The sequence below is a fragment of the Balaenoptera ricei genome, chromosome 2 (genome assembly GCF_028023285.1).
Source record: "Balaenoptera ricei isolate mBalRic1 chromosome 2, mBalRic1.hap2, whole genome shotgun sequence".
Taxonomy (NCBI): Eukaryota; Metazoa; Chordata; class Mammalia; order Artiodactyla; family Balaenopteridae; genus Balaenoptera; species Balaenoptera ricei.
Genome location: NC_082640.1, coordinates 19,032,192 through 19,059,507, shown reverse-complemented (window position 1 = coordinate 19,059,507; position 27,316 = coordinate 19,032,192). Strand labels below are relative to the sequence as shown.

The following is a 27,316-nucleotide window of genomic DNA, read 5'->3' as shown; positions in this document are numbered from 1 at the left end:
TTTCACTGGGTTTTTGTAAAGGATTAAATAAGATAACGTATACAAAGTGTTTACAAATGTCTCATACACATGGGATGCTCAGAAACTGGTAAGAGTGGTCCTATCACCATTGCCCTTGTTTAGTTAGTAGGTATATCCTACGAGAAGATTGCCAGACTCTGAAAGCACGTGGCGGGTTGACAGAGCTGAGTAATCGAGTGAGGCCGGTTTGGTTCTGCGCCTTCTCTGCAACGGCGGTTCTCAACGTGTGGGTCCTCAGACCTGCCCCACAGCATCTCCCAGACACTTGGGAATGCAAATTCTTCGGCCCCACTCCAAAATTACTGAATCAGAAACTCTGGGGTGAGGACCAGTAATCTGTGGGTTTTTTTTTTTTTTTTTGGCTGCGTTGGGCCTTCGTTGCTGCGCGCGGGCTTTCTCTAGTTGCGGCGAGCAGGGGCTACTCTTGGTTGAGGAGTGCGGGCTTCTCATTGCAGTAGCTTCTCTTGCTGCAGAGCACAGGCTCTAGGTGCCTGGGCTTCAGTAGTTGCGGTGTGTGAGCTCAGTAGTTGCGGCACTCGGGCTCTAGGGCTTGTGGGCTTCAGCAGTTGTAGCGCACAGGCTTAGTCACTCCATGGCATGTGGGATCCTCCCGGACCAGGGATCGAACCTGTGTCCCCTGCATTGGCAGGTGGGTTCTCAACCACTGAGCCACCAGGGAAGTCCCAATAATCTGTGTTTTAACAAGATTTCCATGTGATTTGATTGTACACTAAAGTTTGAGAACCACTGCTCTACATATAGATGGTAAAGTTAAAAAAAAAGTCACAGGCAAGTACAGGATGTACAAAGATTATGAGAACCAAAAGTTTTAGCCAAGTCAAAAACGGCTTGTGTTTTATGTCAAACACAAGGAAAGAAGACACTCCCATGCCCTGTATTATTATCTCAGTGTTGAAAATGCATAAGAAATTGTCGCATCTATTTATTGTTTAAAGGTACGGAATGAAAAAGAACCAGGTATTTAACCTTAGGTGTCGGAGAATACAGCTCATTTTTTACCACTAATGTTCCTGTCTTGGGCAACGTATAACCTCTTGAAGAAAACAGTCACTCAATTCCTGTGGAATTTGGAAGCACTTCCTTTCCTTATTCGTATGGAAGACGCATATTCACAGTATAATGATGATGACAGTTTTAAAGTGGCTTCCCGTTCTTTGATGCTTCTCCCCTCAAGATGTGGGGTCTCTGTCCCCTCCCTTGACTCTGAGCAGGCTTGTGACTGCTATGATGGATGCAGCATTAAGGAAGTGACGCTCCGTGTGCAGGACAGGCCATCCCCGGGCCTCTGAGAACTCCCTCCAGACACTCCTTGTAGAAGTCCAGCTGTCACCCTGTGAGAAGCTCAAGCCACCCAGAGGGGCCACAGGAGACACAGTGGTCACCAGTCCCACCCAGTCCAGGGGCCAGGCCGGTGAGTGAAAAACCCTCCAGGTAAGCTCAGTCTCCAGCTGTTTGCATCACCCCCAGCTGTTCAAGTCTCCTCAGCTGAGGTCACGGACATTATGGAGCTGAGGCCAGCTAGCCCTGCCATGGCCTGTCCAAACTCCTGACGCACAGAATCTTTAACCATAATAAAATTGTCTGTTCGACAGCAGTTAAGTTTGGGGTGACTTGTTATGCAGCTGTTGAGAGTGGAGCAAATGATCATAGCAGCTACCACTCCATGGTACCTTCTACGTGTCCAGCATGATAGTATGCTCTTCTGCTATACCCCTCCTCTTTGCACCTGCTCTGCAAAATATATTAGTCCCATTTGCAAGTGAAGAAATGGAGGCTCTGAGAAAATAAGTATCATGCAAAGGCACATGTGGTAAACGACTATTTATGTCAAACTTCAGTGCATAAAAAAATACCAAAATGTCAGTCGTTAGCTATCTAGAAATGATAATGAGAAAATGGCAAACATCGTGATGGTCATTTCATAATAGAACAGAAATATCCAATCACTATGTTGTGTGCCAGGAACCAACACAGTGGTTGTAGGTCAACTATACTTCAAAAACAAACAAAGAAACTCATAGAAAAAGAGATCAGATTTGTGGCTACTGTGGCATGGGGTAGGGTGGGGATTGGATAAAGATGATCAAAAGGTACAAACTTCCAGTTATAAGATAAATAAGTACTAGGAATGTAATGTACAACATGATGAATATAATTAACACTGCTGTGTGTTACCTATGAAAGCTGTTAAGAAAGTAAATCCTACGAGTTCTCATCACAAGGAAAAGTTTTTTCCATTATTTTAATTTTATGTCTATATGAGATGATAGATATTCACTAAATTTATTGTGGTCATTTCATGATATATGTAATTCAAATGATTGTGTTATACACTTTAAACTTATACAGTGCTGTACATCAATTATATTTCAATAAAACTGAAAGAAAAATATATATAATTTCATATGGTAAAGTAAAAATATATATACACACACACACACGTATATATATATTAGTAATACAGTAACACCAGTGGAGTAAATACAATAATTAAAATAATATGTTACTGGTCCAGGATTCACTGACCAATGAAATAGAAGTCTAGAATGGTCCAAAGTAAAGAGATAAGAAATAAAGATTAAGGAAACAACCTTTCAAATACAACAAAAAGTTGAATTAATTAATAAATTAGGACAATTAAACAAATACATTAACAAATTATATGTTCATGGTTTATAATGGGAAAAAAAGGGTTTTTAAGGATAAGAGATAAATGACACTAGCTATCCTGAAATTGGCCCATATTAACTGGAGAAAAGAAATACAGGGACTTCCCTGGTGGTCCAGTGGGTAAGACTCCACGTTCCCAATGCAGGGGGCCGGGGTTCAATCCCTGGTCTGGGAACTAGGTCCCACATGCATGCCACAACTAAGAGTCCACATGCCGCAACTAACTAATAAATAAATAACACATAAATAATAAATAAATAAATATTAAAAAAGAAATACAAGCTTCAGTTTCCTCATTTGCAAAATAGGAGAGATGTTATGTATTTCATAAGATTAAAGGGAAAAATGTCATTGGAAATCACTTAGCATAGTTCCCAGCACACACTAAGTACTAAATGAACTTTGTGGCTATGAAAAGAAAATGGGAAACAGTAAAAGTCAGTAATGACACAGTTACAGTGTTTAAACATTTTTTTTTAAAAGGTTAATGTTTTTTTCTGTGGAGAATTTAAGCATTTTATCTACTCATCAGGAGATCCAAAATCATTATTATTAATTACAATTAGTAATTATTATATCATTACAATATATAACATATAATATCAGCATTAATCATTTGATTTAATTAATTTTGCCACAATTACAAGATGTTTGTCATGAAAAATACAGAAATTTGTGTCCCTGAATAAGCCAACTAGATAGAAATTAATGTGTCTACAGAGCATCACTAACAGCAAACTAGTTGAGATCTGAGCACATTAACGAAGCAAAGAAGGGCGCCTATTGCTTCAGTGGACAGCTGACTCTTGATGAATTTCTTCACTTTCTTTGTGAAGGATATTTACATATGATTTCCTATGGGTATTATTTTTATACGTGACAAATGAGAGCCTTTTAATTTAATTATATTTTTCCTCCACACAGTCTACGTGGGATCAGACCCATTCTAGAGCTACTGCATTTTAAATTTCTCTCTTACAGCTGTGAGAAAGAACAAGGATAGTATTAAAATAATGTATTTGAAAACAGAGTGCTCCAGAGTTTTCTGTCAGTTTTATTTAGACCACTAAGCCAATTCTCTATTTAATTCACGTATCAAGAAAATAAAAACAGTGAATAAGGAACTTGGAATTACCCTTGAGCATCATTCAAATGGTCCATGTTGGAGCCCTGCTGTATCACCAGGGCTGTATCACTACATGTGAATGGGATAACTGGATGCTTCACACCTGGGTTCAATGCTAAATGCATGACCCTGAGCAACTTACTTAACCTTGCTGAGCTTCAGTATTTTCATCTGTAAAACGGGGATAAGAAATATAATTCATAAAACTGTTGGGAGGACTAAATTAACACAGTCAGACCCTTGCACAGTAAATGGCACACAGTGATGTTTGCATATAGGTAGGAATATTAAAAATGCATTGATAACTTCTGGTAAGTGGGCAGTGAATACACACCCTCTCGTAAAATTCCAGTGAAAGGACTCCATAACAGTCTGGAAAGCAAGGAAAGATGGCATTGCTAGACCAAAACCTTTGAGGAATTTCTGGAAGATGTTAGGGAGAAGGGATTGTACAGAGAACCTCTAGAGCTCGGGAGACAGCAGTCCAATATGGGTCTGGAGGAGGGCTGTCAAACATAGAGCCAAGGAAAATGTCTATGCTCAGGGTCAGCAAAGATGGAAATCCAGGGACAACCTGGAGTAATTATTTAAAGGACTGATGCTATGGGCCATTCGATTTCTCTGTCACAAGGAAGAATGAGAAACCGCAATTGCGCCAGGTCTAAAATCAGCAAGAACCCTTGTCTTATATAATGTGGGGGAACTGTCTTACTGGTTCTTAAGGTGGGACTTGAGCCAAAAAAAACCCAAGTAGAGCAATTTGGGACTCAGAAAGTTTGGGACCCTGTAACAGATATGCAGATCCCAGTCCAATCAGCCAACTCTCCATCCATCGTTCCATCCTTTCCTCCATCCATCCATCCATCCATCCATCCATCCATCCATCCATGCATCCAAAGGGGGTGGGAGGAGAAACATCCACATTCAGTGAAAGGCACTAAGAACTCTCTAGGAGCTCCACCTCCAGCACAAGGCTTTGCTAGCCTCAGCAAACTGCACTCAAGGATAGCTGAAACTTATATGCCTGATCGTTATACAAACCAAACAGGAAAGCTGCCCGTCAATCCCCACTTCCATCTATAGAACCCTACAGTCAGCCTCCTAGTCAAGAAAGAGGCTTGTTCGGCTACAAGTAAATCATACCACCTTCTTACGTTATTCTAGCCCTTCAATTAAAATTATGAATCAACGACCAAGGCCCATGAAATATTTGAGGAAAAACACAAACATGGGAGCATCAAGACTAAAAACCAAAATACTGACCCCTGAGGAAAAAGAGTTGATGAAAGAAATAGAAGAGAGATTAAAAAAAAAATTCCAATTGATGTCTTCAGAGAGATTTATGATGACACAGCAATAAGAATAACTGCTATTTAAAAAGCAATCAGGGCTTCCCTGGTGGCGCAGTGGTTGAGAATCTGCCTGCCAATGCAGGGGACACGGGTTCGAGCCCTGGTCTGGGAAGATCCCACATGCCGCGGAGCGACTAAGCCCGTGAGCCACAATTGCTGAGCCTGCGCGTCTGGAGCCTGTGCTCCGCAACGGGAGAGGCCACGATAGTGAGAGGCCCGCGCACCGCGATGAAGAGTGGCCCCCACTTGCCGCAACTAGAGAAAGCTCTCACACAGAAACGAAGACCCAACACAGCCATAAATAAATAAATAAATAAATAAAATTTAAAAAAAAAAAAAATAAAAAAAAAAAAATAAAAAGCAATCAGAGGACTTCCCTGGTGGTGCAGTGGTTAAGAATCCGCCTGCCAATGCAGGTGGCATGGGTTCAATCCCTGCTCCGGGAAGATCCCACATGCCGCGGAGCAACTAAGCCCGTGCGCCACAACTACTGAGCCTGAGCTCTAGAGCCCATGAGCCACAACTACTGAAGCCTGCATGCCACAACTACTGAAGCCCGTACACCTAGAGCCCATGCTCTGCAACAAGAGAAGCCACCGCAACAAGAGAAGAAGCCACCGCAATGAGAAGCCCACGCACCACAACAAAGAGTAGCCCCCACTCGCCGCAACTAGAGAAAGCCCACGTGCAGCAACGAAGACCCAACGCAGCCAAAAATAAATAAATAAATTTGTTTTAAAAAATAATAAGAAAACAACAAATCAATATTACTTACAAATATGGAACAAAAATTGCAAATAAAATTTTAGAAAATTGATTCCAGAAGTATATTAAAAGAATAATATGTAATAATCAGGAATGCAAGAACAGCCCAACAGTAGGAAATACATTAGAGTAATTCACTAAATTAAAGTATTAAATGATAGGCCATATGATCATCTCAATGCATGGTGAAAAGACAGTTGGTAAAATTCAATACCCATTCCTGATAAAAACCTCTTAGTAAGGTTGAAATGGTCGGTGCTTTCCTTAACTCGATAAAGGGTATCTACCAGAAACCAATGGCAACCATTATTCTAATGGTAAAACACAGAAAGTCTTCTTATTAAAGTCAGACACAAGTCAAAGAGTCTCATCATTATTGCTACTATTTCAGTTTGTTCAGGTGATCTTAGACAATAAAAGTTCAGAAAAAATATCTCAAATGTATAGACACTCTGTGGTAGGATTCAGCAAACTTTTGTTATAAAGAGCCAGCTAGTAAATATTTTAGGTTTTTCAAGTCATATGGCCTCTGTCACAACTACTCAAGTCTGCTGTTGTAGGGAAAAGGTTGTTGTAGATGACAGTAAACAAGCAAGCATGACTAGTATCAATAAAACTTTATTTACAAAAGCACTGCAGTGGACATAGGACACAGGCAATAGGGAAAAGGCAACATTAGCATAAGTAGGTATATGATTGCTTACGTAGAAAATTCAAGAGAATTAGGTGCAAGCAGCCTTAATAAGATGGCTGATGCGAGGTAAATATATACAAAACAATAAGATTTTTACATATCCAGCAATAAATATTAGAAAGTGATGTGGCAAAAGGATCAAATTTACAATAGCAACAAAAGTTATGAAAAATATAGAAATAAATAAAAGGAATTTGTCAATCCTATATAGAGAAAACCATACAGCATAAAAGAAGACGAACAAATGGAGAGAAATACCAGGTTACCAGAAGGGAACGTTCAATATGGTAAAGATGTCATTTCTTCCTAAAGAATACAAAATTTTTGGAATTCCAATTAAACCTCCAAATGGATTTAAAATCAAAACAAAATAAAAGCTGACAAGCTGATTCTAAACTTCATCTGAGAAAAAAGGTTATTCTTAAATTGTAACAAAAGATGTATTTTAAAGAAAAAAATTCTTGGTACTTCAGGATTTATACAAATAAACCAGTGTAAAAGAACAAAGATTGCAGAATTCAAATTTAATATATGAAAAAGTTGGCAGTTAATAATCAGTAGAAAATAATATATTTAATAAATGGTATAGAAACAATTGGCTACCCATTTGCAAGAAATAAAGTCAGATCCCTACCCATCACCATAAACAAAATAAATTCAAGTTGGATTAAGAATCTAAGTGTAATAGTAAAACTATGAGTCATAGAAGAAAAAAGTTTTTTTTCTTTCCTTCTTTCCTCCTTTCCTCCCTTCCTTATAATTTTGTGGCAGATACTACTGACTGGCCCTTTAAACATCCTCTCCAGGTGCCTGGCAGCATGTGTTTCCAATGTACTGAAGCTGGAAATCTGAAAATAACATTTCCACGCTCCCTTGCAGCTAGGGTTCTACCTATAACCCAGTCAAGCAGACACAGTGATGGGAGGCCTGCTAGATGGCACTGAGCAACGTGAAGTGAAAGCGACAGATGGTGAAACAGAATCTTCTGGGGGTAGTTGTTCTGTCCCTATCACCTTAGATGGAGCAGTGGGCCTTGGCTGCAGTGAGGTTTTGCCAGAACAGTCCTGAGGTAGAGTTGGGCATTTCTCCTGGCTGTGTTATTCTTGACTGTTAACATCAAACTACCTTCCTGACCCTCCCAGTTTTGTACGCAGCCGTATACCTTGTAATAAACTCTTTTCTGTCTAATCTAGAATGAATTCTATTTCCTGACCATTACAAGTAGTCAGGTATTTTCCAAGCATGACCTAAAGTCCAGGAGCTTTAAAGAAGCTCTTTCTTTATATTCATTCATTCATCAACAGATGTCTATTAAATATCTAGATATCATGGAAATGTTCGTTGTCTTTGGTTTGTTCATTCAACCTCTGGGAATTTAATTCAAGGAAATCTTATAAACTTTGAAAGAACTCTATATGCCTGGAGATGAAATGGCAGCATTATTGGAAATTAAAAACAAATATCCGACAAATACGAGAAGAGTTAATTACTGTAATGCACTCAGTGGGTTTTTGTTGTTGTTACCATGAAAAACGGCTATGAAGACTATAACAACATATTTAAGTAAAATAAATAGGATACAAAATAATTTATATTCTAAAATTACAATAATGTAAGAAAACCAAGAACACAGGGAAAAAAATACTACAAGATAATAAATCAACATGTGAAAAAGCACTTGTATCAGGATGCTGGTCTATTTTTCTCTATTTTGCACATTTTCTATAATGTTGTATTAATTTTATAACTTAAAATAGAGTTAAGAATCACAATTGGTTTTAAGTCCATAGACGTGGACTTAAAGGGCATATTAGCAAAACCAGAGGTTAATATGTAATTTTTTAATTGATATATAATTGGCATATAACATTGTGTGAGTTTAAGGTGTACAATGTGTTGGTTTGATACACTTATATATTGCAAATGAGTTCCACTATAATCATATTAGATAATACCTCTATCATGTCATGTAATCATCATTTCCTTTTTGTAGTGAGAACAAATAAGATCTAGTCTGTTAGCAACTTTGAAGTTTATAATGCAGTATTGTTGACTATATCTCTATGCTATAATTAGATCTGAAGGACTTATCTATAGGAGTTGCAGTTTGTACCCTTAAACAACATCTCCCCACTTCCCCCACCCCCAGGTAACCACCATTCTACACTGTTTTTTATGAGTTTGGCTTTTTTAGATTCCACATATGAGTGAGACCATACAGTATTTGTCTTTAGCTGTCTGACTTATCTCACTTAGCATAATGCTCTTAAAGTTTATCCATGTTGTCACAAATGGCAGAATTTCCTTCTTTCTCATGGCTGAATAATATTCCATTCTCTCTCTCCCCTCTCTCTTTCTCTCTCTCTCTTTCCCTCTCTCTCTCTCTATATAATTATATATATTATATATATATTATATATAAGTTAATAATATATATTATATTAATTATGTATATAATTATATATATATATATATATCCATCATATTTATCCATTCATCCATTGATGGGCACTTAGGTTGTTTCCATATCTTGACTTCAGTTAATACTGCTGCAATGAACATGGGAGTGCAGGTAACTCTTTGATATCCTATTTCCATTTCCTTTGGATATATACCCAGAAGTAGAATTGCTGGGTTATATGGTAGTTCTACCTTTAATTTTTTGAGGAACTTCCAAACCGTTTTCCACAGTGGCTGCATCAATTTACATTCCCGCCAACAGTGAACTAGGGTTCCCTTTTCTCCACATCTTTGCCAAGATTTTTTATCTCTTGTCTTCTTGATAGCTGTTCTAATAGGTGTGAGGTGATATCTAACTGTGGTTTTGATTTGTATTTTCCTGATGATTAGTGATGCTGAGCATCTTTTCATGTATCAGATAGCCTTCAGTATGTCTTCTTTGGAAAAATGCCTATTCAGATCCTCTGCCCATTTTTTAACAGGATTGCTGGTGTTTTGTTATTGAGTTGCATGGGTTCTTCATATATTTTGGATATTAACCCCTTATCCAATATATGGTTTGCAAATATTTTCTCCCATTCCATAGGTTGCCTTTTTATTAAATTCCATTTTGAAGGTAGCTCACAAAAAGGAGAAAAGGGACTCTTCTCCACCCCACCCAACTGTGACTTTTTTCTCCTAAACATTGCTGGGATCAATTCAAGGAGGATGATTTCAGGTGGAAAGTGCACTGCAACAGTTCCTTGTCTTTCTTGCCTAGATTCTAAAAATTCTTAGTGAAAAGAATTTAAACTGAGTGAAAAGAATTTAGTTTAAATTCTTTAATTTAGCTTAAATTAAAACTAAAATGTATCTTTCATGTGTTGTTTCTGATAGACAAATTTTATGATGACTGTTTTTTTTTTAAAGGGTATTTTATTTGTTTATTTTTTGTAACTAAGCTTAGTAACTTTCCAGGGAGTGTTTTTCTTGTCATTAGTTAATTATTTTCTTTATTTCTCTGAAGGCAACAACTAGAATTAAGAATTTAGCAAAAAAAAAAAAAAAGAATTTAGCATTATTTTTCTTGATTCAGAACTGAGTCATCATTAAACTTTCCAGCCAAGAATATATTCTTTTATTTATACAAATTATTTCAAGGACTAAATCAACGTCTCACAGAAAATAATACTCAAGAGTTGACTTACAAAATTATGACCTTAGAAATTGTAACAAATTTCTTCTCTATATTTGATTGATTAATGGGAAAAAAAGATACAGAGGCTTTGAGTAAAAAGTAGGGTTAGCTTATAAGACATTTACTGAAAACTAGTCATATGCCAGAAAATCTAAATTCCCCAAAGGAGAAATTGTACGGGCTATATTTTCTGACCAAAATGTAATAAAAATAGAAGTTAATAACACGAGATTTAAATACACTTAAAAACCCTGAAGAAAAAAGTATTTTCCTAACAACTTAGGGATCAGAGAAGAAAATCTGAAAAGGACAATCTCAAACTATCTAGAAAACAACCATAGTAAAATCTACACACACATACACAATTTAACCAGAGTCAAATTCAAAGGAAATTTTGGAGAAAAAAAATAATGAAAGACTTCCACAATGACAATAAGTAAAGCAGAACAGTAATGGTGTAGGAATAAAATAGATAATACTGTCATATAACAACACAGAAATATATTTAAGAACATCAGAGAATTTGGCGCTTCATAATCTTACCAGAATCTAAACTATAAAATGAAATATATATGAATAAATTTTTGGCGGGCATATTATAGAGTCTTTGTTTTGTACCTACTTTACCCCTAATAACTTATTTCAAATCAGTGCAACTGCCTGATGATGCCCTGGTATAAAAGACAGATGATAAATTAAGATACAACTTAGGTTCGTTTTGATATGGACTCTGAGAGAAAATGGGATACCGTGCTTGGTTAACTTCTTTGGTAGGTGTTTGTGGACCTTTCCAGACAAGGTCTCAGTAAAACTTCCAAGAATCCATCCGTTAGGTTCCTGCACCTTCCACCCCATTCACTTTCCTGTTGTCCAAGGGGGCTATCTTGACAAAGGTATTAGTCAGACAGTCAAAATATCCAGATTTCATAAATATGAATAAAGATGCATCTTTACTTTCTGAAGCAAAGGTGGCAACAAATTTGCCCTTATATTTTCTTATATGGAATTTTATAATTTTAGCTCTAACAGTTAGCTTTGTGATCCATTTTGAGTTAGTTTTGGTGTATAGCGTGTGAGTCTTTATTTTTTAATAGATGTTATTGAGAGCAGAGGGTTTTTTTATACCTAAAGGACCAAACAAACAAACAAAAAAGCTCTTTCTCTTTCTGTGATGTGATAACTTACAATTCTCTGCACATTCAATCAAAACATACTCATGGAGTCATTTGTGCAAATGTATGTAGTAATGAACCAAACACTATATGCTAAAACAATAAGAAGAAAAAAACAGCAGCAGTAAGTACTATACTACTATAATCCAGGACCAATCCAAATGGATTTAGGGTAAATTTATGATTGCTCCTGCAAAGAACTGGATTCCAGCAAAACTAGTTTAAATCAAGTCCATCCATAGAAAGATCATTGACTAACCAGGCATGAAAATTAATTATTGACTTAAAACACACAGACAACAACAAAACAAACAACCCCCCCCCCAATCTCAAGAACCCCAAACAGCTGAATTGGCAGACATAGAGGGAATTCAACTTCTAGAACTGCACGTATTTTACATGTATTTCACATAACAGTTTCCATGTAACTTGACAAAGTTAAGCTGAAAATCCCCAAACACTTTTTAAAAATGATGACATATTCACAGTACTTAATTCATGGCTTGCATTTATATTTCAATCAGCTAAGCAATATATTGTTTTTCTCAGCATCTTTCATTTATTTGCCTCTTGGTGAAGAATCTGAACCCCTCCACCATTTGCCTTATCCTCCCAGCAGTTCTGCAGCAGAGACAACCAGTCAAAAATGCAATTATTGGGCTTCCCTGGTGGCGCAGTGGTTTAGAATCTGCCTGCCAATGCAGGGGACACTAGTTCCAGCCCTGGTCCGGGAAGGTCCCACATGCCGCGGAGCAACTAAGCCCGTGCGCCACAACTACTGAGCCTGCGCTCTAGAGCCCGCGAACCACAACTACTGAGCCTGTGAGCCACAACTACTGAGCCTGCACACTTAGAGCCTGTGCTCTGCAACAAGAGAAGCCACCGCAATGAGAAGCCCGTGCACCACAACGAAGAGTAGCCCCCGCTCACCGCAACTAGAGAAAGCCCGTGCGCAGCAACGAAGACCCAACGCAGCCAAAAATAAATAAATAAAATTTTTTTAAAAATGCAGTTATTCTCTCATTGCTTCATAATGTAGTGTCAAATTGTAGGGGGGGTCATTCAAGGTCCCTCTCTGTCAATATTCACCAGGGGCAACGGCCCCCCGAGGCCTTTTTCAGGAGTGATCAGGGTCTGTCCTGCAGCCCAGAGGAAGGTTAGCAGTCTCCAGGGCCAGGTCAGCAGGTTTTCCAAAGGGTACACACACCAAATGTGGAAAGTCCATGTCAATCAAAGGCAGGCAGAAGGTGAAGGAGTGGGTGGCAGGGAGGCCAGTGCTTCTAGCCAAGGAGCAGAGGCTTGATGACCAAACCAGGGCCCTCACTGTCCCGGTGGGCACAGGCCGTCCTGGCATCTCCCCAGCTTGCTGGAAGAGTTTTTCAGGGCAAACATCTTCTGGGATGAGTCTATCCATGATCCACGCCACATACTTCTCCAAATCCATCAGCATCTTTCTCTTACTAAACCTTTGCTTACAGTGAAAGTAGGTGACTTCTCTTCCCCTGTGCACACCGTCTGTAATACCTCTGCACCCCATTTTCCCCACTCACATTAGTCCTACCCACCACCCAAGGCCAGCTCAGGCTCCCTCCTGCATCCTGGCGATCTACCCTCCTCTAAATCCTGCGGCAGCAGAGTTAGGATCACTAATTTGACAGTTCACAAGGTGCCTTATGGCTTATCTGTCTCTTTATGTGCATTTTTAAAATCTTCTCAACTATGCTGAAGGGGCAGAATTTATACCTCAACTCTCCTAGTAGCCGGCACAGCGCCACGGTTGGCATTGGGTTGGCCAAAAACATCTTACGGAAAAACCCAAACGAACTTTTTGGCCAACCCAATACTCAGAACTCAATGTAAGCTCATATTACTATGTATTAGCACCTACTTTAAAATAAGAATAGTAGGAATTATAAATATGGAAAAATTACTACAGATCAGGCACCTATAGTGCCTGATTTAATTCTCAAAGCAATCTTATGAGGTAGTGACGTTATTCTAATTTTATAGATTATAAAACTCAGAGAAATAATAATTTCCTGTCTGGAGAAATAATAATTTGTGCAAGCTCATGTGAGTGGAGGACTGGACCGTGCCTAGGTCTAACTCAAAAGCTCATGTTCACAGTCAAGCCACGTGGCCTTCTGAAGACACAGGCTGATTAGGAGGTAGAATTTGGCAGCTGCTCTGCTAATGCTGCTGTTATAATATCTGTATGTCCAGTTCAAATACAACCGATTTCGTGTCTGTCTTTCACACCACACTGAGGTTAGGCAGGGAATCTTGTATTTTCATCCAAGCATGTGACACACACCACTCACTAAATACACTCAGCTGCTGGGTGATCTTGAGCAAGCGATTTAACCTCTCTGTTGGTTTAGTTTCCTCATGTGGAAAACAGCAATGAAAACAGTCCCTACGTCATAGGGATGAGATGACGCCTATAAAGTGCACAGCATAGTATCTGATGCATATAGAGTGATATTAGTGATACTAATATAGCTATTATTATTATCACCATTATCATATCATTTTTGTTACTATATCTCCCTCTAAAACCACCAGTGGAAATAAATGTCAGTCATTTAATCGCACACCACATACATGTTCCCAAGTCCCAAGTACTAACTGATAGTTAGTTCTGCCTGTTGCATTTCTGTGTACCTGGACTGCCATTTTTCCATAGGCCAGGGACATTTTTAAAAGACTAAGCTATTGGGAAGGACATCTGTAAGTAGTGTTTCTAGGACAGAGGTTTTTTTCTTTTGGCCGTGCCATGTGACATTTGGGATCTTAGTTCCCCAAGCAGGGATCGAACCCGTGCCCCCTGCAGTGGAAGCGCAGAGTCTTAACCACTGGACAGCCAGGGAAGTCCCTAGGACAGAGCTTCTTAACCATTCTGAACAAGACAGGAACTGTATCAGAATCTCCCTGAGACTTTTTCAAACTGTACCCATGAGACCTCCAACTCCACAATCCAAATCTTATCATTACCTCCTGCCCTGAAAGGGAGGTGTACTTCTGGAGTTGAGGACCACCACAAAGAGAGCTGCTGTTGATGAGGGTATGTTATGCCCGTGAGCTAGCAGGTGGAAGCTAAAGAGAAAAAAAAAAAGAGTTGACAACCACCGTTGCCTAGGGCAACCCATCATATTTTGCCGGATGTGGGTTTAGGGCACCCTGCTCTACCTTTTACTTCCACTCTTTTTCAGCCCCTGTTACTTTTAGGAAGAATCCAAAAAATAAGGGCGGTGTGGGGGGAGGCGGCAGAGGGGAAGAGAAAGAAAAAAAAGAAAAGTAAGCAATGGCAATTTGATGCTGTTTGTTTTTGTTGCTAGAGGGCTCATAAAGCATTCTGGGTGTACATTTAATTATGCATTAGAATCTGGTTCCAGGGACAGACCCCACAGTAACAGAAAATGCTTTTCCTGTCTTTTTTCCTTTAGCTTACTTCATGATGCATCTAATATCCTCTATGCAGCTGAAGGGTTAACACGGAGTTAGGATACAGTGTTTATGCAATTACCTATTGGACAGCTGCACTGTCCAATTCAGTAGCCACTAGCCCCAGGTGGCCATTGAGCCCTCGAATTGTGGCTAGTCTGAAATGAGATGTACTGTAAGTGTAAAATATGCTGGATTTGGAAAACTTAGTATGAAAAAAGAAAGAGTAAAAGAGTTCATCCACCATTTTAATATGACTTTAATGCAATTTAGTATAATTAATATTAATTCATTAAATAGTCATTTTGGATAAATATATTAAATAAAATAGATTACTAAAATTAACATCCCTTGTTTCTCTTTTACTGTTTCTAGTGTGGTTTCTTGAAAATGTAAAGTTATCTATGTGGGGACTTCCCTGGTGGTCCAATGGTTAAGACTCCGTGCTTCCACTGCAGGGGGCGTGGATTTGATCCCTGGTTGGGGCACTAAGGTTCTGCATGCCGTGCAGCGTGGCAAAAAAATAAAGAAAATAAAATAAAAATAAAGCTATCAACGTGGCTTGCATTATGTTTGTACTGGACAGGGTAGGTCTAGAGTAGAACAGTTCAGTTATTACAAGTGCCTAAACGTATGACTCAAAGATGGTAGGTTGTGGTGACTGTACCATATGAATGTAATCTGAATATTACTCACTAAGGGTTAAATCAGAATCTCCCCATTTCCTTTCCCACTGCACTGTATGCTCCAGCCCTGTTGAACAATTTCATACATGCGGTGCCTGGAGGAAACTCCACTGGGCCCCCTGGAAATAACTTTAGCCTTCAAAGTGCCTCTTGGTCACCCGCGTACAATGTCTTCTCTAGAATCACTCCCATCACCATCTTATGCACATCACACCCTGGAATGTGTTTATTTGCAGCCCTGTGTCTCCCACTGGACCAGAAGCTTCTTGAGGTTCAGCACCATATCTTATTCTGTTTTACACCTCCTACTCTGGCACATGGTTGGCCCTCAACAGGTATGTGATGAAACTGAAAAAAGTTCCCATGACAACACGCTGAGCAGAGTTTCATTCAACTCGAGTGTTTGTGTAAGCACAGAAGCCCCCTCTGTGAGTCTCGAGGATGCGCCTCTGCTCTGAGGGTCAGTGCAGTGAGCTCCCTGGGCGTTTCAGCTTTTCTATTCTACAGCGGTCTTAAGAGATCTGCTCACAGCATCACGCTGCATTTACCCACGTTCCTGGCCCAAGCCACTTCATCTCTGTTTGCTGCGTACAATGGGGGAAATTTAATGCACCGCGTTAGTCAACAAACAGTCTTGAGTTGCTAAGAAATAGTCTTGATTTGCTAAGTTATATCACTTACGGAATTTAACTAGAAGGAAGTCATTCCCCTAAAAACAACAAAACAAATAAACAAATGCTACATCCCAAACCCCATCAGTTCATTGACACAGCTGTGAGTTTTATGTTAGCAGCAGAGATGAAAAAGTTCATTAATACTATAAATACAGCAGCCTTAGACAAATTCATTTAATCAGCCACTGAATTGAGATCATTCTGTAAATCACCTGAAAAAGATTTTGTGGTATTTTTTCTGCCACATAACTAATTTGTTCGTTCTTCTCTTTTTGAGATGAAATCCTAATAATGCACTTAATTGAAAACTGGACTTTTGCCTGTGGGGAAAAAAATAGTCTATTTCATGGACTATGATATAGACAATGATATAAGTAGCGTTCTACTAAGTGCTGCTATTTCATAATGACACTGCCCTGACACCCATTATAACCAAAACAAACAAAATGTCGGTTACCTCCATCTCAGTAGCTACTTCCTAAAATTCACTTTCAGCTTTCCGAATGTCAAAACAGCATCATCTACCATTCTTCAAGAGCTACCAGTGAACCTTTAGACCTGCTCTAATGCTCGCATCCATTTGAATCCAGCTGTGCAACGAGGAAGCTTCCTTCTCTTCCGAATCTGGTCTTAGATTTTGAAAATATAAATATCTTAGCCTCAGGGCACGAAAAGCTCCTTTGTGGAAAAGGCCATTGTCTTCCCCCCTCAGAATCCTGCTGTTAAACTCACAATCATAGAAACCTTGTATTGCATAAGGCCCATGTCACTGGTTATGAATTTATGTATAAATATGGGGATTTTTAGTATTCATTTCTCCCTCTCCCATTTATTAGAAAGAATTTTCACTGTCTTGAGTCTCATGGGCATGAAATATTACTGATTAGCTGACTATACTCTTATTTTATCTATTTGATAAAGATTGCTGCTCAGGGCTTCCCTGGTGGCAGAGTGGTTAAGAATCCACCTGCCGGGCTTCCCTGGTGGCGCAGTGGTTGAGAGTCTGCCTGCCGATGCAGGGGACGCGGGTTCGAGCCCTGGTCTGGGAGGATCCCACGTGCCGCGGAGCAACTGGGCCCGTGAGCCACAATTGCTGAGCCTGCGCGTCTGGAGCCTGTGCTCCGCAACAGGAGAGGCCGCGATAGTGAGAGGCCCGCGCACCGCGACGAAGAGTGGCTCCCACTTGCCGCGGCTGGAGAGGGCCCTCGCACAGAAACGAGGACCCAGCACAGCCATAAATAAATTAAAAAATTAAACAAACAAACAAAAAAAAAAACCCAAAAATCCCTATCTAAGAGTAAAAGTTTAAAAGTTGAGAAGCAGCCCTATACCTCCTTGCCCCCTTCCCTTTATGATGACATCCTCTTCCATTCTCCCTTTAAAAAAAAAAAAAAAAAAAAGAATCCACCTGCCAATGCAGGGGACACGGGTTCAAGTCCTGGTCCAGGAAGATCCCACATGCTGTGGAGCAACTAAGCCCATGCGCCACAACTACTGAGCCCGTGTGCCACAACTACTAAAGCCCACGCGCCTAGAGCCCGTGCTCCGGAACAAGAGAAGCCACTGCAATGAGAAGCCCACGCACCGCAATGAAGACTAGCCCCTGCTCACCACAACTAGAGAAAGCCCGTGCGCAGCAACGAAGACCCAACGCGGCCAAGAATAAAATAAATAAATTAATTTAAAAAAAAAAGATTGCTGGTCAATCCTTTCAGCAAGTTTTTTTGTTTGTTTGTTTTAGCTTTTGGCCACACCCCAAGGCATGTGGGATCTTAGCTCCCGACCAGAGATCCCCCCGACCAGGGATCAAACCCGCACCCCTTGCATTGGAAGGCAGAGTCTTAACCACTGGACTGCCGGGGAAGTCCCACATTCAGCAAGCTTCGAAAAGAAGAGTTAAAGCATTGGGATCCCAAAGATCTGGTTTTATGTCCCATTTCTTAAACTGTAATCTCACGTAGAATTCTTAAAACTCTCTAAATTGTCATTTCTAATTTGTACAATGAGAATTAATAACTGTATCTTCCCAAGTAGTTACTTAGGCTGAATGACTATAGTCTTTTATATAATAAGCACATAGTTATTACCAGTTGACACTTCATATCCACATCCAAAACTCAACTTCTGATGGTCTCCCCTCTAACCTCTCCATGTTGGTTGATGATAATTCCATCCTTCCTATTGTTTGGGTCCAAAACGTTGGAGTCATCTGTGGTTCCTCTTTCTCTCACACCCCATATCCACTTTGCCAGGAAACCCTATTGGCTCTACCTTTAAAATATATGCCGATTCCCAAAGCTTCCTAATAGGCTCCTTACTCTGTCCAGCTTTTTCTCAAGCAATCAGAGTGAGCCTTTCACATGTAAGTCAGATCACATTACTCCTCTTCTCAGAATCCTGTAACGGCCCCTCAATTTAACTCAGTGTAAAAGCCAACGTTTTCACAATGGCTTACAAGACCCTACATGATCTACCACCACTTCACCCCCCTCTTACCTCTCCAACTACATCTCCTATTCCTCTCTCCCTGCTCACTTACCTCTAGGCCACATGGGCGTCTTGTTCCTCAAACACACCAGGCTTACCCCTGTCTTACAGCCTTGGCACTGGCCGTTCCCTCTGCCCGGAACACTGTTCCCTCAGATAGTTAACTCTTTCAAACCTTTGCTCAGATCTCACCTTCTCAATGAGGCCAAGCCTGACCACCTTATTTAATACTGCAATTTTACTTCGTTCAACTTTGCCCTTTTTAATAGGACTTTTCACTCACTAATACCTATATTATTCACTTATTTACTATGCTTACTGATGATTGTCTATATCTCCCCATTGGAATATAAACTCCACAAATGCAGAGACCTTTGCCTCTTCTGTTCACCTAGAATAGTGCTTGGTAAATATTTTTTTTGAATGACTGAATTGTATTTAAAGCAGAAATCTAAGTAATATGGAAATTAGCAGTTCCTAAGTTACGTATGTTTTATTACACTTAAAAGTTATAGTTATTGGGCTTCCCTGGTGGCGCAGTGGTTGAGAATCTGCCTGCCAATGCAGGGGACACGGGTTCGAGCCCTGGTCTGGGAGGATCCCACATGTCGCAGAGCGACTAGGCCCGTGAGCCACAACTGCTGAGCCTGCGCGTCTGGAGCCTGTGCTCCTCAACAAGAGAGGCCATGACGGTGAGAGGCCCGTGTACCGCGATGAAGAGTGGCCCCCACTTGCCGCAACTAGAGAAAGCCCTGGCACAGAAACAAAGACCCAACACAGCCATAAATAAATAAATAAATAAATAAATAAATAAATAAATAAATAAACAAACATTTAAAAATACATATATATATGTATATATTTTTTAAAAAGTTATAGTTATCCCCTGATGAATCTTGGTCACTTCATTAATGACTAAGATACCACTACTTCCATGGTACTTACTCTAAACCATTTGTAATCCACTATGTTTTAATGCTATTTAAATTAAGTTGTCTTTACTTAATAGGACACTCTATTTATGACCATGCTTCAAGTCAGTGGAGATTCTAATTTGTTTCCCAAGTGCCAATATACTCTAATTCCCAGTTTGACATTTCTGCAAATGCATGTACGTGCTTTCTAAATGCTTTTTTAAAAATCAGCACATTCAGAATAATGATTACCTCTATCAAGAAAAAAGGGTAATTCTATTGGGAGGAAGTCAGAAGACGTATTGATAATATCTTACTTCTTAAGCTGGGTGATAGGTATCCAGATGTTGGCTTTATTATTATTTGCTGTAATTTACATATATATCTTACACCTTCTCTTGTATGTATGAAATGATTCATAGTGAAAAAGGAAGGAAAAAAATAGATCTAGTATTTGCTTGTTCTACTACCACTCTTTATTTTCCCTCCAGTTTGATATGATAGATATCTATGGTCGTAAACCTTCCAGCCAGTTTGTGACATAAATCACAACTGCTGTGTGATTTAGCATTTACCCCCTCTCCCAGCCCACAGTCATCTCACTGATGAGTCTGTGATATGAGATCAAATCAGAAGGATCCCCAGCAGAAATAGAAAAAAAGCTACTCACTACACTTCATTGATTTAATCAACATAGCCAGCTATCAAGAGGGACTGGAATATAATAAAGATAAAAATGAAATCACATGATTGCTGCTAAAGCAGATTATTTTTTCAAAAGACATATATAAAGATAATAACTTCACAAGTGATTATAGCTTGTCCTCCCACTATTAACAAGGCACGTTCTTTGCTTGCCTACCTTCATTTCATCTTCCCTGACCCCAGAGTGGTGTAGGAATCTGATGGGTGCTCCCACAGCACATGATCTTGGTCACGTGTGGAACTGTAACTGCCCATTTATATCTCCCCTATTAAACCAGAACTTCACTGAGAAAAGGCCTCATTGTTTTTTTTTTTTAATATTTTATTTATTTATGTATTTATTTATGGCTGTGTTGCGTCTTCATTTCTGTGCGAGGGCTTTCTCTAGTTGTGGCAAGCAGGGGCCACTCTTCATCACGGTGCGCGGGCCTCTCACTATCGCGGCCTCTCCTGTTGCGGAGCACAGGCTCCAGACACGCAGGCTCAGCAGTTGTGGCTCACGGGCCCAGTTGCTCCGCGGCATGTGGGATCCTCCCAGACCAGGGCTCGAACCCATGTCCCCTGCATTGGCAAGCAGATTCTCAACCACCGCGCCACCAGGGAAACCCGGCCTCATTGTTTTTTCACCGTTTAAGCCCTTGTCCTTGGTACAGCACTTCAAGTGCTGGTGTCATACTGGCTCAGTTCAAAGGTCAGTTCTGCTTCTCACTCCCTAGGTAAGCTTCTTAACCTCTCTGTGCTATCATTTCCTCAACCATAAAAGCTGGTAATAATAATATAAGCCCAGGATGTGAGGCTTAATGAGACAACACGTCTAAATTAGTTACACAGGGTCTGGTACAAAATATAAGCTGAATAAATATAATTATTATTTACTATTACCATTTGGTGATAAAGAGGAAACTGAATTGACAGAGAAGAAAGACAATAGCTCTTATAATATGATCCTTAGTGATTCAAGTGTATAGATGATGTTCAGGAAATGTCTGGAAATGGGGTCATGAATTCAGGCTCTAGAGTATGTGCTGAGAAGGCGTGGTACCTTGGAGTGGTGCTACATCTCTGCCTGCTTGAGCCTAAGGGTTGGTAGCCTAAGGGTGTGGCCCATGGCCTAAGGGTTGGGCCAGCTGGGTCTCAGGGCCTTATGACATACTGATGGTACAGCCCAGAAGTGGAACTCATATATCTGCACGTTAGTAAATGTTATTTGAGTCCCAACTATGGTGCCAGAAATTTGGCTAGGTGATGGCGATGCGGTGCAATTGTAAATATCTTGGTGTGATAGACTATGAAACACAAACTTAATTTATTAGAAGATTCTGCACTCACGAAAAGGTATTGGGTATAAAAATAACTAAAATAAAATTGAAGAGGATTCAAAGTAAGTGAAAATAGTCATGATTTTTGGAAGTGGGATGGTTTGAAGAAATTCAAAGTGGCATATCAAATGCAGACACTTATGGTAATGCATTCTATAGGTAGTTCACTCTAACAGTAATATGAAAATATCTAGAACTTTTAATTTGTTATTGAAAAAAGGCAAAAAATAGTGGGTGATTGGTATACATTCTCAGGACATGAAAATACAAAAGATTTAATGGACACTATATAACCCAGTAAGTATTGCGTTTAAGATTTAAAGTAACTAAGTCATAAAGTAATCCATATTACAAAGTTATATTTCTTGAGAAGTAACACGTGAAGAATTTTGAAATCTAATATGGACCTGCCCAAGCTTGGGCATATCAACTCCCTACTGAAGTTTTTCAAAAGAATGGAAATTTGCCGTCTTACATATAGGCCAAAAATTGACTGTTTTTAGAGGAACTTCTAAAAAACAAAGGTCTCGAAATATTTCAGAATCTAACAACATCTGTTATCATTATTTTCTCCATTCTTTCTTGTTAGTGATCATCAATTCTAACTTTGTCAGCATTCCAGATAGGACAAATTCAAAGAATTATGGCAATTCCTCAATTGCTATTTTAATGACAGACATTTGGTAGGCCAATAATCTTTACGGATAAGTTACCTGAGGTCCAGAGAGATCAAAGCAACTTAATCAACATCACTCTTTTCTAGTTAAAGGCAGATATGGAACAGAACCCAAGTCTTCCAAGTACCCAGAAAAGACACAGATATTAGTAATAATGTGAAAATTACTAAGTACTAATAGTCTGAAGATGATATTAAATTTCTTAGACCTTTCACAACACATTGAGCAGGCAGGAAATACCACCCGGAAGACATTACAGAAGTTTCGTAGTAGATCCTCTGTTAATTTTGCTAGCCAGCGTTACTGTAAGACTGCGCATGTGCCGTCCCAGTATTTCAGGGAGGCCAGAGGGAAAATTGCCACTGGAGGTTTATTCAAAGGGACAAAGACTCCCAAACATCCATTCAGAGGCCCTAGACTTTAAAATTAGTAGTAGCTAGTACCCTGGCCTTTATTTAAATCACATTATACCTGAGGAGTAATAAACTCATGAGTTTTTTCTTTATGTTACTTCCTCCGATACTCCATTTCTTTCTATAATGATCACATTAAAAGTTACTTTTGAACCGCTTTGCCAAGAGTGGCACTAGGAAAAAACACGTTTAGCGTTCCACAATGGTCTGAACGATAAGAAATACCTTCCAAGAAGGAAAATAAGAGGTGCACTGGGCAAGGTCCTCAGGGGGACCCCTGCCCCGAGGTCCTCCTGGATATAATGATCTCCTGGTTAGTTTGCTTCGTGCTCTAAAAGGATGCTCTGGATACTCATTCCAAGCCAAATTACAAAACTTGTGCCTGGTGTCCACATCTTTCCTCTACCTTATTTTAAAACGAAAAGGACAATAATTCGGAGGAAAAGTTATTTTTAAAAAGAAGAAACAGCCGTCTGAAAGTTTTCAAAGAGGAAACACTCTAAGACGCGTCAGACTGCGATCGTCACTCAAATTCTCATGCGACTTGCACTCAATGCACAGCGCCCTGAAATACCCCCTGAAATGCCCCCCGTGAAATACCCCCCGGGATTCCTTCAGCGTCGGTCAGCCTGGGGCTCCCGGACCCGCTGGACAGGCGAGGGTGTACCGGTTCCCCGTCTGACCTTGGAGCAATTTTCTGGGCAGGAAATCAGTCAAATCTGACAAATCCGAACGCGGGGAAGACGAGCCCCAGCCCCAACCCCCCGCGGAGCTGGGTCAAGTGCAGGGGTCGGCGGAGGGGACTCCGGGGACCCGCTGCCCTGGAGGGCCCAGCGGGGGCCGCGCGTTCACCCGGCCGGCGCTGCGAGCAGGGTCGGGCCTCGGACCCGACAGGCCAGACTCCTGGTCGGGTGACCGCCCGGCGGGTCCCGGTGCAGCCCCCAGGGCCCCTGGGCGGACCGGCGGCGCCGCTTACCTCGACGGCTGCGCGGGGCCTCGCGCGCGCGGGGCTGGACCGGGAGGGCGACGCGGCGCACTGGTCTGCGCTCCGGTTCAGGTCGGCAGCCTCGGGAGGAAGTGGTGTCAGCCCGGCCCTTCCCACGCAGCGCGCAGACGTGAAGCGCTCGGCGCGCGGCTCCGCATCGAGGTGCGAGGAGGGCTCCTGGCTGGAGACACACCCACGGATGTGGATGAAGACGCCTAAAGCTCGGCGGCTGCTTCTTTCGACTCTACGGGTTTGTGCCTCCTTTCGTCTTACTCCTCCCCCCGCCCCGCCCCCCACGAAAAAAACAACTTGGTTTTAATTCTGGGGAAAGTTGCGCCTTCCTCTCAGCCCTCCCCTACCTGCGCCGCGGGCCCTCCTCTCTCGGGAGCGACCCCCTTGGTTGTCGCCTCGATATATCAGTGGCTAAGGGATTGGGGGCCGGATGGCGGTTCCACAAAAGCCCGGGAAGCCGATTTCTTTTGTAACGGTCTTCCGAAGTGTTGACTTCAGCCCTTTCTGGGCTTCCTCTTTCGGGCCAGTTGTGCAAGGCCCGGCTTCCCGGCGGCGCGCAGCCCGCCCGCAGCGCACGCGGGAGCCGGAGAGGAGCGGTCCCCGCCCGCCTGGCCGCAGGGGAGGCGCGGGACCTGGGTTAGGCGGTCTCCGCTGGAGCCGGGGCGGGGAAGGGCGCGCTTCGCAGCAGCGGTTTCTCACTTCTCCGGTTGGCAACCGCCCCCCAAAGTTTAGGGGCACTCAGTTGGCCGGCGAGGCTGTGGCTTCTCCCATAACGCTGGTGGAAATCCAAAATGGTCTGAACCCTGTAGACAGGGATTGGGCAACAGCGACTTAATCTACATCTGCAGTGACCCTTTGACCCAGAGATCCCACTTCTAAGAATGTATTACAGAGATACAGTGATGCAAATGAAGTAATGCGTACGCACCAGGCCACTCTTGGCCACACAATTTGTCATCGCAAAGGACTAAGTGGAAATAACGCCGTGACTTTTGGAAGTGGCGTGTCCAGAGAGAAAGTGGGTGAGATCTGAAAACATAGCAGTTAAAATCAGTTAGATTTGGAAATGTGGTTGAATTCACCTGTCCTTACCCTCTACAGCTGGGTCGTCAAGGGCTTATATGTGGGGAAGGGGGTGGAGACCTAATGGCATAAATCAGACCCATAAATTAATTGGGTAATTTCAGATAGTTCAGCCATTAACTACTTAATGAGAAACTATTTAGCACCTACCCTTCTAAGAACAACAAAAACAGTCGTGAAGAAAGCAGTTCCTTCTCTCATGGAAGGTACATTCTAGTTGGGAGAAAACAGACAATATACAAACTAATTTAACGCATCAAGTAATGTAAGCATTTTGACAGAAATTAAAAGGGGAGGAATAGAGAGTGATGGGAGTGAGGATGGAGTTGCTCTATTAATTAGGGTCATCAAGGAAGCTAAGTGACACTTGAGCCAGACCTAAATGCATGAGCGATTAATCCATGTGGATTTTTGGATGAGAATACTCCAGGCAAAAGGAAGTGCACATTTGAAGGCCCTGAGTTAGGAGGGCACTTGAGATGTTGGAAAAACAGCCAGGAAGGGACTATCCTGGTCTGGGAGGGACCTTGCTCTGAATGAGGGGAAACCATTGAGAGGTTTTGAACAGAGTCATAGTACTATGTAAAAAGTCAAGTCAAGCAGAGCAGTGACTTTCATGGGAAAGGAAAAGAGGTCAGGGAACACCTCTTTGCAAAATAAGGAAAAGGGGGCAGTCATTCAGAGACTTGGAAAAGCATTCCTAGATAAAGAAGAGCAAGAAAAGGTCTTGAGATAGAAACGTAGGTTAGAAAGTTCAGTGTAACTGGAATATGGTGAAAGAGTAGGGCAGTGGTAGAGGATGGGGACCAAGAGGTAGGCAGGCGCCAGACCAAGCAGGGCCTGGGGCTCAGCCTTGAGGACTTTGGGTTTTATTCTAATTGCAACGGGGAGCTATGGGAAGGTGTTTAGCAAATGATTTGATTTCTGCTGTGTGCCATCCTACTGGCTTGTGATTGGAAAATCAGTCGGACGGGGCAAGAGGAAAAGCAGTAAGAGAGCACTCAGGACTCTGTAGTAACAGTCCAGATGAAAGGTGATGGTAGCTTTGGTGAGGATTCTACTGTGGGGATGGTGAGAAGAGTTTGGATCCAAGACACATTATGAAACCAGAACCAACAACATTTGCTGATGGGCTGGGGTGGGAGTGGCAGAGTGGCAGAAGGGATTCGAAATCGAATGTAAACCAGTGGGACTGGTGTCCTGGGAGCTCTGGTGTGAGGCATGGCTAGATGGAGAAAGGTCAGTAGGGACAAACTGTGTAGGACCACGTGGACCATGTCCAGGATTGTTTTCTCATCCTAAAAGCAATGAGATTGTGTAAAATAATATCTCAAGCCTCTATTTTCTTTGTAAAGTAAGAAAAGAAGTTGGGTCATCAGCTGGGGGTGAGATAGGAGGTTAGCAGGTCACAGATTTAGGGAGCTGGAGAAAGTTGTTTTTTTTTTAATGTTTATTTACGTATTTGGCTGCACTGGGTCTTAGTGGCATACAGGATCTTTAGTTGTGGCATGTGGACTCTTAGTTGCGGTATGTGAGATCTAATTCCCTGACCAGGGATCGAACCTGGGCCCCTGCATTGGGAATGCAGAGTCTTAACCACTGGACCACCAGGGAAGTCCCAAGAAAGTTTAACAAGGTCATTGCAGAGAATCCGAGAGTGTGTTGCTCAGAAAAATATAATGGAATTTCCAGGCAGCCTGAGAGCCTGAAATTGGTGATGGTGGTGGAAGCAATCTGCTTAGTCGTGTGGCTCTCCTGCAGGGCTGGTTTACCTAGGTTTGGAGAAAGTTTAGCTGTAATGGGAGTGGCCAAAAACGAGCCAGCTGGAAGGATGGGTCATTGTGGTCGGAAGGTAGGCAGATTGAATTTTGTTCCTGGAAGCAGTGAGATCAGTTGACAATGTCCAGGGTGTGACCAAGGGCCTGGGTGTCTGAGTTGATCAAGGAAATACGAGGCCAAAGGATAGCTAACTGTTAAGTCACCCAGGATTAGGGTGGCCACATAAAATTGTTGAGGCTGGGACACTTTTGAGGGTACCAGAGTGCTAACTGGATGAGAAATCAGGAAACAGGTGTAACGCATGACTCTTCCAGGCAAACAGAATGATAAGATTTAAGGCCATCTTAAAGGCAGATTGGGAGTCAGGTGTCAGGGTTTTGAAATGAGAGAGCAGGAGTGACTGGGGTTTGGGAAGGTGACAGTTCCGAAGAGGTAAACAGAATAGTTTACTCAAATGGCATGAGCCTCGAGAAAAATGTGTTTGCTCTTTGTTTTGTTGTGAAAAAAAGCTGAGCCACTAAAATGTCTGCAGGTAGCAATGGGGAGCACAGAGAACAGCAAACCCACCTTCTGAACTCAAGGTGCATGGAGTGTGAGAGAATAAACTACTTTCCCTTAAGAAAGTTGTAGTGGAAAGTCTGCAAGGGCAAAGTTAAAGCCCCAGGTAGAGGAACGCTCCA

At 41.4% G+C, this 27,316-nt stretch overlaps 1 protein-coding gene and 1 non-coding gene across 2 annotated transcripts in view; both read right to left on the bottom strand.

Moving 5' to 3' along the window:
- The window catches only part of APBB1IP (amyloid beta precursor protein binding family B member 1 interacting protein), a 101,192-nt gene extending 77,338 nt beyond the window's left edge, over positions 1–23,854 (bottom strand). The window contains exon 1 of the mRNA XM_059915309.1: positions 23,754–23,854. The gene's annotated coding sequence lies outside the window, so the exon portion shown is untranslated. The remainder of the gene's footprint in view (positions 1–23,753) is intronic.
- Positions 23,855–26,399: 2,545 nt separating this feature from the next.
- Positions 26,400–26,471, bottom strand: TRNAG-CCC (transfer RNA glycine (anticodon CCC)). The gene has a single exon. It is a non-coding gene; the product is annotated as a tRNA-Gly (tRNA).
- Between the last annotated feature and the right edge of the window lie 845 nt (positions 26,472–27,316).